Below are 8,799 nucleotides of genomic sequence, written 5' to 3' on the forward strand. Positions count from 1 at the left end.
GGACGAAAGAAACGGCAACCAATTAAAACAACATTACTTGATGTATAGCTTTCATCATGTTCATCATGTTTACCTTTTTTTCCATTCCAAAAAAATTTAATATTGGATGTAACGCGTCTTCTGATTTGCTAACATTGGTTGTTTATCAGCTCATTGACATTATGTTATCATGTCGATACAGTAAGTACTCAGGTTATTCAGTTGTATCCATATTGTTGATGTTATAGCGTCATAGACAGAAAAAAAATAGTACAGTCGTTTCTTATTAAAATCTGTAACAATCAAAAAATATTGCGACCCGCAGATTGATAACAAAAACCGATTGGGTAAGTGAGTTTAAATGGCTGATAATAACCCTCTTAATGTTGTAGTGGACGTGTATAATCATCACGCAAAATGTCAATTTGTAAAGTATGAGTATACATGTATTCTTTATAAACTAGTCTAAATTAAAAACAAAGTTCAAACGATTGCGTTGGATAAATACCGCAGTTTTTAAGCTTGTGCATGTAAAACGAATTTATCCTGCAATTGGGTGTTCTACTATACAGATACAGCCCTACAGATTTCGCTATGCTGTATCTGTGTACTATACAGATATCGCTTAAAAGATCCGCCCACTGCATGCCGGACTGAGTATTGTATGAACTTGCTTGACCTCAGAATGTGTATTACAGTCGCATTTCAATGACGTATCAATTGCGAATTAACGATTACTTTATACGTTCTGTTTGTTTTCAAACATTTCTTTAGAGCAACAAGAATCACACCAATTTTCTGATATCATACACACGTGAACAGCAGTCTTTTCTACGATGACAACTATCGATTTCAATACTGTATGTGTATGGTTGTGTAACAAAAACAACCATGTCAATTTTAGCATCCATGTTAAGTGAATGTCGAGTCTGAAGCGTAGGACAACTCGTACACTCCTGTTTCAAATTGGACAAATTGGAGAGTTGTCTCAGTGGCACTCACACCACATCTTCCTATATCTAAGAGGGACGAAAGATACCAGAGGGACAGTCAAATTCAAAAATCAAAAAATAAACTGACAACGCCATGGCTAAAAATGAAAAGACAAACAGACAAACAATAGTACACATGACACAACAAAAACAACTACAGAATAAACAACACGGACCCACCTAAAACTAGGGGTGATCTCAGATGCTGTGGTAGAGTGAGCAGATCCTGCTCCACATGTTACACCCGTATAAATATATATCATATAAAACACATTTGTTCAAATAGATGAATTGTATTTAAACGGTATACATAAATTTCCTATTTAAAATGTTATGTCGTTATTTTAACCATATAGCAAAATATTTGTCATAAATGTATTCATCGAGAATTATATAATTAATGAATCTAGTTTTACAGTGTACTTCCTTTCGATTATAATGTAAACGTAGTCCAACAGTTACAAGTAACATGAATTTTTACCCATTACGATCATTTTTGGTATTACACCAACAATTAAAACTCTATCAAAATAAACTATCTACAAATTAACAAATACATTTGATTGCGTTCAAGTTTTCGTTTTTACATCTAACAACATGTAATACGATGTGTAGTATTCTAAATATGGATTATATTTATATTATTAAAAACAATTTTGCACATAAAAATAACCATCTATCATATACATGTTTGTGTTTTAATATTCCAAAAAGTACTTTTGTTTTATTTTATTTTATTACAATCATATTTATAACATATTCAGTATTAATGCATATGCTGTCTGATATATATATCTTATTATCGGTTTCAATTGCTATATAAGGATTTTATTCGAATTTTATTGCTATTTTGTATGTGTTTTCAGACCAAAATATTGCTTTTCAAGCAAACTATTATCGATGTTACAGTACAAATTTTTTTTTAATTGCGCAGTAGTACAAGACACGTGTCGTGTGGGCGGAAAACTTTGAAACTATATATTAATGGCAGTTACTAGTGGCAACTTAAACATGATTAATGTTCGTATATGAAATCTGCAATTTTCTACCTAAGAAAACGCCTGTACAAAGTCGGAAATATGACAGTTGGTATTCATTCGTTTTATGCGTTCAAGCTTATGTTTTTTTTTTCCATTTCATGAGGGACTTTCATTTTTTAATTGTCCTAGGAGTTAGGTATTTTATTATTTTGATGTTGTTTTAACACAGACTCTGTGATATGCCTCATACAGTGTACATGAAACACGATCGGGTTAAATTCACAAAATATGTTTGGGCCCCTTTAAAGCTTGATGTATCATGTGAACCACGGCTCTGTGTTGAAGACAGTAATTTGACTTATACATATGGTTACTTTTAAAATCGTGACTTTGATGGAGAGTTGTCTCACTGGCACTCATACCACATCTTCTTATATCTATTTGCACATAATTCCTCAAAGTATGTTTCCTAAACATTCCAAAACCTTTAGGAATTGTTGGTCCTCAATGTTCTTCAACTTTGGACTTTATTTGGCCCTTTTTATCTTATTTGTTTATTTGAGCCTCACAGATAGACTTGTGTTGACGAAACGCGCGTCTGATGTTAATATAACATTGCAATCCTGGTATCTATGATGAGTTTATTGATTGTACTGTATTTAAATGAAATAAAATAGAGAAAATCATCTTACTTTACTAGAAAATATTGATCCCTCTTCGGATATTCTACAGATTGAAAGAACAACACCAGTCTATCATCAAATACGTCGTCTTAAACGATTTAATGGATAGTTTCGTCTTTTTTATTGCTTATATTTACTTCACTTCATATTGACATAGCTTGTTGTTTAAGGGGAGTCACTGCTCTATGTTGTAGACAGTAATTTCACCTACATGCATACGTATGCTTTACTTTTAAAAATTGTGACTAGGATGGAGAGTTGTTTCATTGGCAATCATACCACATCTTTTTTTATACAGTCCTTGGATGGTGTTAACTTCCCACTAACACCATACACCATTACACCATACATCATACACCATTACACCATTACACCATACACGTTACACTTTGGTACCATACACCTTAAACAATACACCATTCTCTATTCTATCTACACGATCCGAAATTACCCATAATGCAATTATATTTTAAATATTAGGATTATTATTAATGTTTATGTTTACAATCCGAAAAAATTAAAATCAAAAGAACTTCGTTTTCAAACAATGAGATGTTGTACACTGTTTATTCACACATTTCCCGATCGCACGTTACACAATTACACCATTCCTCATACACCATTACACCATTCCCATACACCATACACCATAGCACCATACACCTTACACCATTGCACCATATGCCATACACCATAACACCATACACGTTTTTTATGGAAGTTTACACCATCCAAGGGCTGTATTTACATTAACACTCACATCTTCTAGCATAAACATCAACTCCTTTTATATTCCCACACTTTAAAACACTGGTATGTAATGCAACAAAACAATGCGTGTGGTTCTTTTACATTGAATATCGAAATATCGCTATTATATGTAGACAAAACATGTACAATGATAACTTTGTAATAATGGAATACAAATCATACTCCCGAGTACGATACATGTACTAAATAAACCTAATATACGATACAGTTGTACGTGCAATATAAAGTAAACTCATACATCTTTATAAAGAAGTTTGTCTTTCTTGGCCTTTGTTAGTATTTTTAATTTGAAATGCAAAGAAACCGTCTAATGAATTTTTGTGCAGTCCTTGGATGGTGTAAACTTCCCACCATACACCATACACCATACACCATTACACCATACACCTTGTACCATTACACCATACACATTACACCTTTGCACCATACACCTTACACATTACACCATACATCAATCCCCGTTCTATCTACACCATTCGAAATTACCCATAATGAAATTAAATTTCAAATATTAAGATTATTTTTATTGTTTATGTTTACAATACGAAAAATTAAAATAAAAAGAACTTCGTTTTCAACCAATGAAATGTTGTACACCGTTCATTCACACCATTCCCGATCGCACGTTACACAATCACACCATTCCTCATACACCATTACACCATTCCCCTTACACCATACACCATAGCACCATACACCTTATACCATTGCACCATATGCCATACACCATTACACTATACCCGTTTTTTTTGGGGGGGGGGGGGGAGTTTACACCATCCAAGGGTTGTAGCTTATTATTCGAAATATAAATAAAACAATTAAGAAAATACTTTTATAGTTTAAATTGTTTTTTGGAAATATTTACTACGTACCATTCAAACTGTGTACTTGAACCATGCAACTATGTCTTATATCTTTTCTTTAAGCAGAACCGATTGAAAACTGACAAGAGACATAGAGAAGAAGATCTTTTCAAAGCACATAAAAAGAGTATACACAAATATCGTGCTCGTTGTGGATACGCATTGAAGCTTATGCTTGAAAAGAGATATTTATCAGGTAATATTTGTTTCTTAATATATAACAAGTTTATTTTTCAAGTTTGAATTTCAAAATATAAGATAGTAAACATAAAGAAGTTGTGGCGTGATTGCCAATTAGACAATGCTCCACAAGAGACCAAAATGACACAAAAATTAACAACTATAGGTCACCTTACGGCCTTCAACAATAAGCAAAACCATACCCCATAGTCAGCTATGTAATGCCCCGAAATGACGACGTAAACAATCAAACGAGAAAACTAACGGCTTTATTTATGTACAACAAATGATCGAAAAACAAACGTGCAACCACTGAAAACGCTTTTTTATATAGACATCGGTTATAAACTAGGGGAATACGAACAGTGAATGTAATTAAAAGTTTACTAAAAGTTCCAATATTTTTTTCTGAAATGAGATAGTACAATCAAGGTCAAAGTTTTACGGTACACTTGATAACAGTAGCTAATGAATTCTTAATATTCTCAACTTTGTCATTAATGATCATTAATCATCATTTCTTATGCAGCACTGACTTCTTTAATTATCTATCACTGTAATTAATTTCAATAAGAAGTTTACAAGATTTTTGAAAGCTATAATTTAGCCTTCGATCCGTCAACTTCGTATTAATTGAAATCAGAAAGGCAATCATGAACAATACATTTACAATACTGTAAAAGACGATTATTTTCCTATTTTGTTGCAAACTTTGAGTGGTAATGAATAGGGAAAAAATACTCAATACCAGACAGAAATTTCGCGAATAAATGAATAAAAAAAAAAACGAAAGAGAAAGGATTTTTTTTTAATTTATGCTAGATAAAAAAGTTTGATTTTAGTAATTCTTGTAATCAAACACCAAAGTTGTTTTCTCATGTTAGAGCCTAGCATATGATGTTACCGCTCCAATACACTTAACATACCTTTATACTTTTCTTTAAAAATATGATATCTTGTTTCACCCAACAAAAAGATCGGCCCCACGTCAGGAACGACAACTGTTTTCTTTCCCTTCTATTGGACGTCCTTCTTTCACCATAAAAGTAAACATTCATCTACTGTAAATTCATACTGTAAACCGATTTATTTTCGCGACTTTCGCGAGTTGTAAAATGACGCAAATATTAATCGTCTTGACTATGTAATACTTGGATCATTCCTGATTAAACTTCGGAAAATCGTGAAATTTAAAAACCGCAAAGTGGTCTAGGAAGGGTAAAACCCGAAATTAAGTATCTGCGAAAATAAGTTGGTTTACAGTAATTAAATTTCTTTTCGTTGAGACTTGGATTTTCCCCTGTGGTATAGTTATACTATTTATAAGTGCAAGACTGGTTAGTGAGAGTAGTTGTATAACGAGTTCTTGTTTTGGTTATAAATATAGATGGGTAAACTATGCACGTGAAATACTTTGGCGTTTTATTATATAAAGAAAATTTGTGGGTGTCATTTATCGAAAGTGGTCACAGTAGCTAGGACAGTTAGCAGTTTATTCCTGACTACGTTATGGCAATCTCCGATCCAGATCTAAATGTGAGAGATCAGACAGTATCCCATTGTGTTAATACTGATTTGTCGACAGACGGTGCTGTTTCACACTTCTCTACCGTACTAAGCAACGCGTTAGAGCAACAATCGAACAACATTATTCAACATTTTGAGAGCCGTTTTGCGTTTTGAAAAGTCGGAGAAAGCTACTCGAGTAGAAGTAGATGCAACAGATTTTACATTCAAGAGCGAAGGTAACCGCATTCAGCACAGTTTTAATCTTGAACGTTCGGATAAATTGTCCAAAATTGACAGTGTTGTTAAGTTTAATTCTTTGGACGCCGCATCACGCCTAATTTCAGAAGACAAAGAGACATTAAGAAAACGCAATAAAATTATAAAAATTGCCGATAAGCATGGATGGGATACTGTTCAAGAGTATTTGGATAGTCCTTTGGCTGATAATAAGGATGATGCCGTCAATTTACGGTCCGCATTCACCAGAGCTAATCCAAGGAGAAGGAATTCCAAAACATATAATCGTCCGATGGAAAAATCAACAAATAGTTATGGCCGTTTAGACAACAATGGTACAAAATTCAACACCAAATAATTTTTTTGTGGCTTTAGCCAATTCAACGCCAATGACGGGAATCGTGGTAAATCAAACAGCAATTTCCAATCAGCAGTGTGCTTTTACTGCAACCAACCAGGTCACTTCGCAAGAGTCTGCCCATTCAAAGGAGTCCCATCTGCAACTGTCAGCTCACCAAAAAAACAGATGCCAAAATCAACATGAGGTGAATTCTTCAAGTCATCAGTTAATAATGAAGTTGAGTATAGTCTCGATACTATTAACAATTATGAGACAGAAACGGGAAAAACAATTCTTAATGTCAAAGGCAATTTCAGAAGAAATGTTGAGTTATGGATAAATGTTTTATGTGCAAATGATTTTATCATTCATACTATAAATTTAGGATATAGAATACCATTTGTTTGTGAACCAAATTTGGCATTTTTACGAAATAACATGTCTGCTATTAAATATTCAGATTTTGTTGAAAAATCCATATCCGAGTTACTTGACACACATTGTATGAAAGAAGTCACATGTCCTCCTTTTGTTGTGAATCCTTTAACGGTATATGTACAAAATTCAGGTAAAATGAAATTAGTACTCGATTTACGTCATGTTAATCAGTATGTTGACAAACAAAAGGTGAAATTGGAGTGTGTTAATGAAGCTTTACATTATGCAGTTAACGCTGAATATGGGTATAAATTTGATTTTCGGTCGGGATCTCACCATATTGATATACATGACGATCACCAAAAATATGTAGGCTTTTCATGGACATTTGGAAACAAAATCAGATATTATACTTTTTCTGTTTTACCGTTCGGCCTATCATTAGCTGTTCATATTTTCACTAAGAGAATTAGGCCGTGTTCACATCAAACGCCATGTACAGTAAACATGTTTACAATAAGTTTAATGTAGTGTACACTGGTTTCACATTAGATTTGTTCACATCTATACACCTTGTTTAGTTAGTGTACATACGATTTGTTCACACTTGTAAATTAAATGTCGTTTAAATGTTCATTATGTAAAATGTAGAATCAAATGCAAAATGTTTCGGCCAACTTTTCTAGAAGTTGTGGAACGACCATTTGACTTAAACAAAAGGGATTGGATTTTTCCTTGAAAAATAATCTGATCACCAATTTGATAAAGAAAAAAATATTCTGGTCATACAGATGATTAAAAACATTTTTTGAATCCCGAGCTTCCTAATCCATTACAGTGTTGAATATTGCAAACAAATATTTGATTGCTAGCATCAAACAAAAACTGAATGAAAACGTTAGCACGAAAAAAAATCTGACTCAGAAACACCCTTCTTTTTTTAAGTTAAGTGGTTGCTCCTTTATGAAAGTATTTTGATGATTTGCAGTAGTTTACGGATACTGAAAATGTCTCGGTTACGCATTATATAACTTAGGCTGCATCAGCGTGCTTATAGACGAAGAAAAGGAATTATCTTTTCAGTTTGTTTGTTTCATTTTATTTTGTTGGTATTTTTTCTCTAAGGAGTATATTTGGCAAAGGGATGGGTATTGTTCTTTTTATATTTCTAAGTGTATTTTAACGGACCTGAGATAAGACAAAACAATTTACCTCACACTTTTTTTAGTAAAGAAAAGCATTTATGAGTGAATGTTGTTTGAGTAAAGACCAGTGGCAATTTTTTCTGTGTACGTCCAGTCGATCCAGGAAGACCTTTTCAAACGATTTAATTGTTCGGAAATGATGATGCTTTCAGTAAATCATATTTCGGCATTTCTCTTAAGAAAATGACTTTTTTAATTGAACAAAACGTCTTATTTGTAAAGTTTCTCTTTTATCTCCACAATAGACTTTTAAAAAATAATCTTTCAACTGTGTATACAGAAAATTTTTGTGAAAATAGAAGAAGGGGCAATTCTTACCTTTCATACCTTAACTTTTATTGACAAAACATAATATCAATTGACTCGTCCAGTGTCCAGTTTGAAGGTCATTTTAGTTACCGTTCACATTTATGCACGTTCTAATTAATCAATAGTCATGTATGAAAAGCATAAACATGTTTGAAGGTAAACTAATAACAACTTAATCCAATCAAATTGCCTACGATTCAATAACAATGACTAGTCCACATTATAAAAATGTATAGGGGTAAACTGGGTAGAGAGAAAATGTCAGATATTTTAAGTTCATTATTTTGCAATAAAGAATAAAAATTTGTTACACAATAGATTTGCTATAATTTCATAAACATGTGATTCTGTATTGGTATAGTTTTTGGATCTT

The sequence above is a fragment of the Mytilus galloprovincialis genome, chromosome 11 (genome assembly GCF_965363235.1).
Source record: "Mytilus galloprovincialis chromosome 11, xbMytGall1.hap1.1, whole genome shotgun sequence".
In the NCBI taxonomy this organism is placed as follows: Eukaryota; Metazoa; Mollusca; class Bivalvia; order Mytilida; family Mytilidae; genus Mytilus; species Mytilus galloprovincialis.